At 40.9% G+C, this 12210-nt stretch overlaps 1 protein-coding gene across 1 annotated transcript in view; it reads left to right on the top strand.

Moving 5' to 3' along the window:
* ATG10 (autophagy related 10) overlaps window positions 1-12210 on the top strand; it is a 164910-nt gene that overhangs the window by 149153 nt on the left and 3547 nt on the right. The window lies entirely within an intron of this gene.

Genomic DNA, 12210 nt, shown 5'->3' with positions numbered 1-12210 from the left:
TAAATAGATTAGGGGTTCACAAGAACCAACAATTAAACATAAAACCTAAAGGTGTGTGAAACACACAAGTATGTGAAGCCCCGAGGAGTAAAACCAATTACAATGCATGGTTAGGAATATTTTATTAAATAATTAATAGGGTATGCATACAAAATCAATCAGTAAAAATACATATGAATAAATATTTATTTTTAACAAAAATGTGAATATATTGATTAAAAGAAGGGGGCTACTGGGGTGAGAAGTCCTGTATGAGTAGGAGAACAGGTAAATGAATAGATATTACATAAATACGGTATATGGTATGGAGACCTGACTCTCCTGTATAAAGTGCTGGTGCTATAAAGAAGCAATTACTATGCAAATAAACTAAGTGCAAAAAATTGTGCTAAATCAATCCATAAATAAAATGCACTCATGTGATACATAAATATAATAGGAAAAACAGGTGATAGTGCAAATAACAGCAAATACCATGAGAATAGCAGCAACAAAAGAAGTGTAGATAGCAGCGATTCCAGTGAAAAATGCAGCCAGTATACAGATGGCTCTGTGCAAAGGAGACAGGACTCATCCCAACCCCACACCACAATCCCAATGCGTTTCGCCAGGAGCAGCTTTATCTAGGATTGGTGGGGACTGGGATGACCATTGTATTTATATAATATTTGTTCCAATAGGAGAACAGAGAACACACCTGATCCGTGGGAGAGGATGGAGCAGAGACCGGAGCGGAGGCCGGACGTGACCTCAGACACCACTGATTGCATAGGCGCTTCACTCCCGAATCCACTAGCGGGATATCGCGAGAACCGCTGCTAGTCAGTGTGTTAAATACAGTGACCCACCGACCTACGATGGCCCCGACATATGATCAACATACGATGCTTTTTTATGTCGGGGCCATCGCATTAAGTGCTATACGGCAGCGCAAAATGCTTAAGCTGCTGCCGGATAGCAGCTCAATGTTCCCCGTGTGGTGCGGTAAGTATTACTTACCCCTCCACGATGCTCCGGGGTGCCCTCCGGGTCCAGCACTGGTCTTCCGGTGTCTTCTCGGCCCTCTCCGATGACGTCAATACGCTGCTGCGCACGTCATCCAGTAGGAATGGCGTACGCAGCGGCGTAATGACGTCGCTACACAGGCCCAGTAAGGCCTTACGGAAGACAGCAGAGGACCAGAGAAGACAGCGGAGGACCGGAGTTGACCAGGAGAGCCCAGCGGAGGCCTGGGGTCACCATCGGGAGCGGCGGGGACACCATCGCGAGCGGCTGGGACAGGTGAGTACTTTTTCCGATACTTTACATTGCACGAATCCCTCAACATACGATGGATTCGACAAACGATGGCTCGTTTGGAACAAATTACCATCGTATGTTGAAGGACCACTGTATAGGCTGCTCTGCTCTGTACCGAGGCTAAAGGAAAATGGCCGCCATATGTTCAATTGCGCATGCTCGCATCGCTGAACACAAGAGGCCTTAATGATTGTGGCTACAGAATGGCCAACTGTCATACTATATATATATATATATATGCAGTAAAGCTGACATGAGGAAAGAAGACAGTTGTGATAAAGTGGACTTGACATGGTAGTATAGATTAAAAAAGGGGGGGACAAGTAATAAAAGAGTATGAAAGAAAAATAATAGAGTAATCAATAATATAATGCTGAAAAAAATTTCACTATGTCCAAACAGGGGAAAAGAGAGATAAGAGGGTTGATACAATTATACAAATAAGTTGATGGTAATAAAGTAGGAAATGTGATAATAAGGTAAGACCATGCAGAGCATGCTGTATAGCATAATTAGTGCAGTATAATTTGCTATGACGTAATAATACATAAAATAACATAGAGAATAGCACAAGAAAGTATGATAGATAAAACAAAATTAATCAGAAAGGTTTCCATAATATGATAATAATACAAAAACGTCAACATGCGCATTGGTGGTATGGTGACAAATAAATCATATAGCGACAAATGATAAAGAAGACAAAAGAAGTGGTGCAACGCACATGATAATGGAGCGGCAAAGGTATGTGCCCATATGTATATTTAATGTACATACACATGCAGACCAAGGAATATTGAAAAGGGAACATAAAGGGAAATTGAAGGGGTACTCCGGTGCTAAGACATCTTATCCCCTGTGATCTTCCACACCGCACCCCGTTAGAATAAGCCCCCGGAGTGTGCTTGCTCCAGGTCTGATTACTGGCGATCACGGGGACGGAGCATAGTGACATCACGGCTCCGCCCCGTGTGACGTCACGCTCCGCCCCCTCAATGCAAGCCTATGGAGGGGGCGTGACAGCTGTCATGCCCCCTCCCTTAGGCTTGCATTGAGGAGGCGGAGCGTGACGTCACAAGGGGGCGGAGCCGTGACGTCACAATGCTCCGTCCGCTTGATCGCCAGTAATCAGACCCGGAGCGACCACGCTCCGGGGGCTGATTCTAACGGGGTGCAGCGTAGAAGATCACGGGGGTTCCCAGCGGCGGGACCCCCACGATCAGGCATCTTATCCCCTATCCTTTGGATAGGGGATAAGATGTCTTAGCGCCGGAGTACCCCTTTAAATAATAAAATAGTACAAGATGTAAAATATAAATATATATATGAAAAAAGTATATAAAGAAATTATTATACAACATGATGTGAAGGGGAAGAAGGAAGAGGGAAGGAAGTGGGGAGGGGAGGAACAGGACAGTGGGATGGAGAATGGAGATATTCGTGAATGTCAGTCCAGATACTCAAAAATCTGAAAAACATATATGAGAAGAGAAAAGAAAAGAGAAAACACAAATTAGTAACACCGACACACGACAATACTACAGACAATACATCAGACTTGTTGTGAAAGCTGTACATGCACAAGGAAAATGCATAACCCAATCACTGAAGCAACACAATGAAAAAATAAATAAAAAATGATAATAAAAAAATACAAATTAAAAAAATAAAATATAAAGAATATATAATAAAAAATGGATAAATGATGATGAGAATAATACCGGAGGTGTTATTAGGTGGAATTAAAGGGGTATTCCAGGCCAAAACTTTTTTTTATATATCAACTGACTCCGGAAAGTTAAACAGATTTGTAAATTATAAAGCAAAGAAGTGATATTCGGCACTGCTATTTTTTGGCTCTAGCGGGGAGTCGTGTATGACGCTTGTACGGAGAAATATAATTAGAGATGTGGTGGTGCTCTGATACTTGGCAAAAAGTTCATATCTTCAAAAGGCAATGAAGGAATGGAATGAATCGGCAACTCACCAGTCTTCTCTTCTGAAAAAGTTCCTTTATTTCAAAACATACTCACAGCATGAAATGCAAATAGGGAGAGGGATCGGTGCAGGGGGGGTAAAATCTAGTAGGCGACAGATTCTGTTTCACTCGTTATACGAGCTTCATCCGGCCATGTCTACCTGGAACACTATGCTGCTTCTTATACAGGTGAGTGGCCAATCAGAAAAATCATTCTGGACCGCCCACCTGGTCTGACGTACCTGGTGATGCTACATAGGGCATCACCATTGGCTATAAGTCGCCATTTTAACAGTGCGTCAGTAGAAGTTAGCAATAAGTTACATACTTGTAAAAAAATGTGTGTATAATAATACATTTAAAAACAAGGTGCATAATCAACTTTCTCGTTTAAACCAAGTGGACCTGCTGCCACTGTATGTATAATCCAGTAAGTTTCTCTTTGTAATAAATACTGGTCGACATTGATCCCAGGTTTAGGTTTAACTCTTTCGATCCCGGCAAATTTTAAATTGTCAGTTCTTCCACTGTGGGTCTCTATCATATGGGCAACGAGTCTGGGTGCTCCTTTTAATGTGCGGAAAGAATATAGGTGTTCCCTAATTCTTGCGCATAATTGTCTTATAGTTTTTCCGATATAATAGAACCCACAGGGACAAAAAATGACGTAGACCACATATTTTGTTCTACATGTGATGAGTTCTGATACTGTGTGCGTTATCGCTCCTATCCTCATAGTTTTATATTCGGCATTGAATTTGCAGAAACTACATGTCTTGCATGCGAAATTCCCTTTCGGAGTAAATTTTTCAAGCCATGTACCTTCTGCATTTTTCGTTTTCTCTTGTTTCTTTAGGATATTTCCTATCGTTTTATTTTTTCTATACGAGATAAGGGGGTTTTTTAACGCTATATTTTTTAATTCAACATCACTTTCAAGTATATACCAATTTCGCCTAATAGCTTGTTCGATAGTTTTATTTAGTGGAGTGTTCTGAAACGTGAATGTAAAACGTTTTTGATCAGGTGAAATAAATTCTTTATTTTTCTTATTTTTTAGTAAGCTGACTCTTTCTATTTTAGTGGCTTTTTTTCTACTTTCTTGTATTAATTTAAGTGGATAATGCCTTTCTCTTAATCGTTGTTGCAGATCATCTGCTTGTTCATTGTATGTACTTTCTGATGCGTTATTCCTTTTAAGGCGAATAAATTGTCCATAAGGGACTCCCTTTTTTACTGTTGCAGGATGTGAACTCTGATAGTGAAGAAGGGTATTCTTCGCCATCTTTTTTCTATAACCTGCACTTGATATTTTATTTTGATTCACGGTTAATTCAACGTCAAGAAATTCTATTTTAAGACTGCCGTAATGGGACGTAAAAGCTAAATTCATAGTATTAGTATCATTTAAATATTTCACAAAATTCTCGAATAATATTTCGGTTCCTTCCCAGGCTATTAATATATCGTCAACATAACGGGCATAAAATTTCAAGTGCCCAATGAAAGGATTAGTCGACGAATATATATATTGCCTCTCAAATTCTGCTAGAAAGAGATTAGCGTATGTACAGGACACCGGGGTACCCATCGGGGTCCCGGTGTCCTGCCTATACCATTGATCTCCGAATGTGAAAGTACTGTTTGTTAGAATAAATAATAATGCTTCGGTGACAAATCCTATAAATTCTTCTGATTTTTTAGACCTTTTTAGGCCCTCTTTGACTGCCTGTACACCCGTATCATGCGGGATACGGGTGTACAGGCTTACCACGTCAATTGAACACAACTTCCAATCATTTTCCCAGTTTAAATCCTCTACCATCTGCAATAAATGTAATGTATCTTTAATGTAAGCTGGTATTGCTCTGAGCATGGGATTTAGGAGCCATTCTAAATAATGAGATAAATGTTCCGTGACAGACCCCACTCCCGACACGATAGGTCGTCCCGGGGGTGGGATCTGTCCCTTATGTACTTTAGGTAAGTGGTACCAGGTAGCTGGTCTAGGTGTATCGGGTATAAGACGTTCGGCATTCTTTTTAGATAGGATGCCTTTTTCTACTGCTGAATGAAGGAAAGATGTTAGTTTGGACAGGATTTTTTTCGTTGGATCAGATTTCAATGGAGTATAAGTGGTGGTGTCTTGCAATTGCCTTTCGGCTTCAGTTAAATACATAGATTTATACATAACGACTACCGCCCCTCCTTTATCTGCCCGAATCACCTGTAAATCCTCTCTATTCTTCAGTGTAGTTAAAGCCCTAATTTCTGCTTTAGATAAATTAGTCGGATTCTCTTTATAGATAATTGATTTAACATCTTGCATAACTGCATTTTGGAAGAGGTCCAGGCTACTCCCCGGGAATATCGGGGGGTTAAACCTGGATCGCCTCCCTTTGTTAAAGCGTGGATGCTTAGAATCTTCTATGGCTATGGGATCACTGAATTCGCTAGCTAACATTTCCAAGCAGTCTATCTCTAACTGCGTACACTCTTTTGGAAAGAAACCTAGACCTGTGGCATCCACTGGTAAATCTGCTGTACATTGTTCATGCTCATGGGGTTTTTTATTAGAAAAAAACTTAAAAAGACTAATGTCTCTTAGTGATTTTGCTAGGTCAATTTCGAATGTAACGGGGTTGAATTTTTCTATCAGTCCGTAATTTAAGCCTTTCGAAAGAAGGGTGTCAGTGGCAAGGTCGAGAGTCTCTGATGTAAGGTTTATAACATTGGATTTTGTCGATATTTGAAGATCATTCATAATTCGGTTTTTCTTTTTTTCGGGTCTCTCGGCTTTCTTTGGTCTTCCCCGTCTCGTATGTTTATTGGTCCTAAAGGGACTATTTCATTTTTATTTTCTAGGGGCTGTGGTTCTTGTTGATTTTTATTTGTGGTTTTATTCACACTGCTGAATGTCTCCATGCGTTTCTTAACTGTATATTGCGATGGTCTTCTTCTCTGATAGGATTTTGCTGCATTTTTGGTGGTGTTAGTTTTATGATGCCACTGGAACTCTTTATCTTGGTCGTAATCTGCTTTATCTCGCAAGAACTTTTCTCTCTTTTTATTCTTAATTTCCTCTTGCAATGTAGTTAATTTGTTTTGCAACTTGGAATAGAATATTTGTTTCGATTCTTCTATTGCTCTTTTGGCTCCTAAATCCCATGCTCAGAGCAATACCAGCTTACATTAAAGATACATTACATTTATTGCAGATGGTAGAGGATTTAAACTGGGAAAATGATTGGAAGTTGTGTTCAATTGACGTGGTAAGCCTGTACACCCGTATCCCGCATGATACGGGTGTACAGGCAGTCAAAGAGGGCCTAAAAAGGTCTAAAAAATCAGAAGAATTTATAGGATTTGTCACCGAAGCATTATTATTTATTCTAACAAACAGTACTTTCACATTCGGAGATCAACGGTATAGGCAGGACACCGGGACCCCGATGGGTACCCCGGTGTCCTGTACATACGCTAATCTCTTTCTAGCAGAATTTGAGAGGCAATATATATATTCATCGACTAATCCTTTCATTGGGCACTTGAAATTTTATGCCCGTTATGTTGACGATATATTAATAGCCTGGGAAGGAACCGAAATATTATTCGAGAATTTTGTGAAATATTTAAATGATACTAATACTATGAATTTAGCTTTTACGTCCCATTACGGCGGTCTTAAAATAGAATTTCCTGACGTTGAATTAACCGTGAATCAAAATAAAATATCAAGTGCAGGTTATAGAAAAAAGATGGCGAAGAATACCCTTCTTCACTATCAGAGTTCACATCCTGCAACAGTAAAAAAGGGAGTCCCTTATGGACAATTTATTCGCCTTAAAAGGAATAACGCATCAGAAAGTACATACAATGAACAAGCAGATGATCTGCAACAACGATTAAGAGAAAGGCATTATCCACTTAAATTAATACAAGAAAGTAGAAAAAAAGCCACTAAAATAGAAAGAGTCAGCTTACTAAAAAATAAGAAAAATAAAGAATTTATTTCACCTGATCAAAAACGTTTTACATTCACGTTTCAGAACACTCCACTAAATAAAACTATCGAACAAGCTATTAGGCGAAATTGGTATATACTTGAAAGTGATGTTGAATTAAAAAATATAGCGTTAAAAAAAAACCTTATCTCGTATAGAAAAAATAAAACGATAGGAAATATCCTAAAGAAACAAGAGAAAACGAAAAATGCAGAAGGTACATGGCTTGAAAAATTTACTCCGAAAGGGAATTTCGCATGCAAGACATGTAGTTTCTGCAAATTCAATGCCGAATATAAAACTATGAGGATAGGAGCGATAACGCACACAGTATCAGAACTCATCACATGTAGAACAAAATATGTGGTCTACGTCATTTTTTGTCCCTGTGGGTTCTATTATATCGGAAAAACTATAAGACAATTATGCGCAAGAATTAGGGAACACCTATATTCTTTCCGCACATTAAAAGGAGCACCCAGACTCGTTGCCCATATGATAGAGACCCACAGTGGAAGAACTGACAATTTAAAATTTGCCGGGATCGAAAGAGTTAAACCTAAACCTGGGATCAATGTCGACCAGTATTTATTACAAAGAGAAACTTACTGGATTATACATACAGCGGCAGCAGGTCCACTTGGTTTAAACGAGAAAGTTGATTATGCACCTTGTTTTTAAATGTATTATTATACACACATTTTTTTACAAGTATGTAACTTATTGCTAACTTCTACTGACGCACTGTTAAAATGGCGACTTATAGCCAATGGTGATGCCCTATGTAGCATCACCAGGTACGTCAGACCAGGTGGGCGGTCCAGAATGATTTTTCTGATTGGCCACTCACCTGTATAAGAAGCAGCATAGTGTTCCAGGTAGACATGGCCGGATGAAGCTCGTATAACGAGTGAAACAGAATCTGTCGCCTACTACATTTTACCCCCCCTGCACCGATCCCTCTCCCTATTTGCATTTCATGCTGTGAGTATGTTTTGAAATAAAGGAACTTTTTCAGAAGAGAAGACTGGTGAGTTGCCGATTCATTCCATTCCTTCATTGCCTTTTGAAGATTTGTAAATTACTTCCATAAAAAAATCTTAATCCTTCCAATAGTTATTAGCTTCTGATGTTGAGTTGTTGTTTTCTGTCTAACTGCTCTCTGATGACTCACGTCCCGGGACGTGACATCATCATTGAGGAGTTAGACAGAAGACTTCAGAAGCTAATAACTATTGGAAGGATTAAGATTTTTTAATAGAAGTAATTTACAAATCTGTTTAACTTTCCGGAGCCAGTTGATATATATATATATAAAAAAAAAGGTTTTGCCTGGAATACCCCTTTAATTAGTGAAATATATGAGTGGGAGTGGACAATAATTAACCCCAAGGCACAGCAATAAGAAATTATTATTAATATGTGTGTAAATAAATAAAATGTTTTATAAGGATAAAAAATAGTGACATACCTATGTATATAATGTATAATGAATGACAAGTGCCCAGGAAATGGAGAACAAACAGGAGAAAAAACTAGCTATTGTTTAGGAGGGGAATAAATGCCTAATATGTAAGAAGGAAAAATAATTAATTCATGTACAATGGAACCAAAACAAGACAGAAGATGCATAGATATATATACATGTATAAGTATATACACATATGTATACATGGAAGTCATATACAGTACAGACCAAAAGTTTGGACACACCTTCTCATTCAAAGAGTGGTTCTTTATTTTCATGACTATGAAAATTGTAGATTCACACTGAAGGCATCAAAGCTATGAATTAACACATGTGTAATTACCGTATTTATCGGGGTATACCACGCACCGGCCTATAACACGCACCCTCATTTTACCAAGGATATTTGGGTAAAAAAAGTTTTTTACCCAAATATCCATGGTAAAATGAGGGTGCGTGTGTGCGCGTGTATACCCTGATATACCCCCAGGAAAGGCAGGGGGAGAGAGGCCGTCGCTGCCCGCTTCTCTCCCCCTGTCTTTCCTGGGGTCTAGAGCGCTACTGTCGGCCCTTCTCACCCCCTGGCTATCGGCGCCGCTGCCCGTTCTGTCCCCCTGACTATCGGTGCCGGCGCCGATAGCCAGGGGGAGAGAAGCGGCGCGTCGTTGCTATGCACGGCGCGGCGCACTGACGTCATGCGCCGCGCCGTTCAGCGCATAGCAATGACGCCGGGGACGCACGCCGGAGGCCTGCAGCAGCACGGACCCGACTCAGGTAATTATGCCACCGGGGATGGGGGGAGGCAACGGGGCAGCGGCGCTGCCCCTTCTCTCCCCCTGGCTGTCGGCGCCGCTTCTCTCCCCCTGGCTATCGGCGCTGGCACCGATAGTCAGGGGGACAGAACGGGCAGCGGCGCCGATAGCCAGGGGGTGAGAAGGGCCGACAGCAGGGCTCTAGACCCCAGGAAAGGCAGGGGGAGAGAAGCGGGCAGCGACGGCCTCTCTCCCCCTGCCTTTCCTGGGGGTGTATCGGCTTATAACACGCACATAGACTTTAGGCAAAAAATTTTAGCCTAAAATTGCTTGTTATACGCCGATAAATACGGTATATACATAACAAAAAAGTGTGAAACAACTGAAAATATGTCATATTCTAGGTGGAAAGTGTCCCCAAGTGCAGTCACAAAAACCATCAAGAGCTACAAAGAAACTGGCTCACATGCGGACCGCCCAAGGAAAGGAAGACCAAGAGTCACCTATGCTGCCGGAGATAAGTTCATCCGAGTCACCAGCCTCAGAAATTGCAGGTTAACAGCAGCTCAGATTAGAGACCAGGTCAATGCCACACAGAGTTCTAGCAGCAGATACATCTCAAGAACAACTGTAAGGGTATGTTCACACTGAGGAATTGGAGAGGAATTTCCACGAGTAATTCTACTTACTTTTTCCTCTCCAATTCATTCAGCAGTGAAAACCCCATAGAGCTGTGTAGAATTTCTGCCCCTCAGTTCACACTGAGGAATTTCCTCAAGCAGAATTCTGATGAGGATGTCTGTTCCGCTTGAAGAAAGAACATGTTCTTTCTTTCAGGTGGAATCAGCGTCTTACTACCATAGACATCAATGTAAATTATTTTTTCAGTCCGAATCATTTCCACGCGGAATTGGCGCGGAATTTCCGCATGAAAAAAAAAAAAAGAGGATAATATATATATATATATATATATATATATATATATATATATATATATATAAAATACTCTTCTCCTCCTCCGCTTGAAACTTTCATTTTCGCGTGTGGAATTCTGCTCAAATTCCGCGCCAATTCCACGCGAAATTCCGCGTGAGTTCTTGGGGAAAAGTAACAATATTTTGAGGCAGAAAATTTCTGCTTGATTTCCGCCCCAATTCCTCAGTGTGAACATACCCTTAAGAGGAGACTGTGTAAATCAGGCCTTCATGGTAGAATATCTGCTAGGAAACCACTGCTAAGGACAGGCAACAAGCAGAAGAGACTTGTTTGGGCTAAAGAACACAGGGAATGGACATTAGACCAGTGGAAATCTGTGCTTTGGTCTGATGAGTTCAAATTTGAGATCTTTGGTCCCAACCACCGTGTCTTTGTGCGATGCAGAAAAGGTGAACGGATGGACTCTACATGCCTGGTTCCCACCGTGAAGCATGGGGGAGGAGGTGTGATGGTGTGGGGGTGCTTTACTGGTGACACTGTTGGGGATTTATTCAAAATTGAAGGCATACTGAACCAGCATGGTTACCACAGCATCTTGCAGCGGCATGCTATTCCATCCGGTTTGCGTTTAGTTGGACCATCATTTATTTTTCAACAGGGCAATGACCTCAAACACACCTCCAGGCTGTGTAAGGGCTATTTGGCCAAGAAGGAGAGGGATGGGGTGCTGCGCCAGATGACCTGGCCTCCACAGTCACCAGACCTGAACCCAATGAAGGCAAAAGGGCCAACAAGTGCTAAGCATCTCTGGGAACTCCTTCAAGACTGTTGGAAGACCATTTCAGGTGACTACCTCTTGAAGCTCATCAAGAGAATGCCAAGAGTGTGCAAAGCAGTAATCAAAGCAAAAGGTGGCTACTTTGAAGAACCTAGAATATGACATATTTTCAGTTGTTTCACACTTTTTTGTTATGTCTATAATTACACATGTGTTAATTCATAGTTTTGATGCCTTCAGTGTGAATCTACAATTTTCATAGTCATGAAAATAAAGAAAACTCTTTGAATAAGAAGGTGTTTTCTTTTTGTGCCAGGAGATTCTTCCAATTTTCGCCCCGTGTCACTACTGTGGTACTCTTTGAAATGCCTAGCCAATGTTTTCTGACCAAAGGGGTCAGGACCATTTTTGGCTGCTCTGATATCTAGAACATGCTCTCTCACCTGCCTACAAAATTCCCGGGTGGTTAGACCCACATAAATCTTATTGCATGGTCATTTAGCACCTTTGGTTGCGCAATCAATATGGTGTGTAATTTTGTACGTTTTTGTTTTACTAGCATTCTCAAAGGTGATCCTTTTTTCTATATTAACGCATGCAACACATTTCCCACAAGTGAAGGTCCCCCACTTTGGTCCTTTTGATCCAAAAATGTAGGCCTGATTAGGACCTCGGTGGTAACTATGGACCTTCTAAAAGTCATGGAGGGTTATTTGGGGAGGTATTTTAGTACCCGATCGGTGGTTAAAAGTGGCCAATATTTCTCCATTGCTTCGGTCATATCCTGTGTACGTGAGTGGTAGGTGGTGATGAATCGGACAGTATTGGTGTCATTTTTATTCTTCTTTTTCTTCTCCTGTAAGAGATGAACACAATTACTTCATTTGGCTCTCTCCTATGCCTGTCCTAGGCATCTCTCACCATAGCCTTCTTGAAACCATACCTTCAAGTCTTGTGCTTGTTTTTCAAATTCTGAGTTATTTGAGCACATGTGC

The sequence above is a fragment of the Hyla sarda genome, chromosome 1 (assembly GCF_029499605.1).
Source record: "Hyla sarda isolate aHylSar1 chromosome 1, aHylSar1.hap1, whole genome shotgun sequence".
Lineage (NCBI taxonomy): Eukaryota > Metazoa > Chordata > Amphibia > Anura > Hylidae > Hyla > Hyla sarda.
The sequence above is the reverse complement of the archived record's forward strand: the minus strand, read 5'-3'. Positions and strand labels throughout refer to the sequence as shown.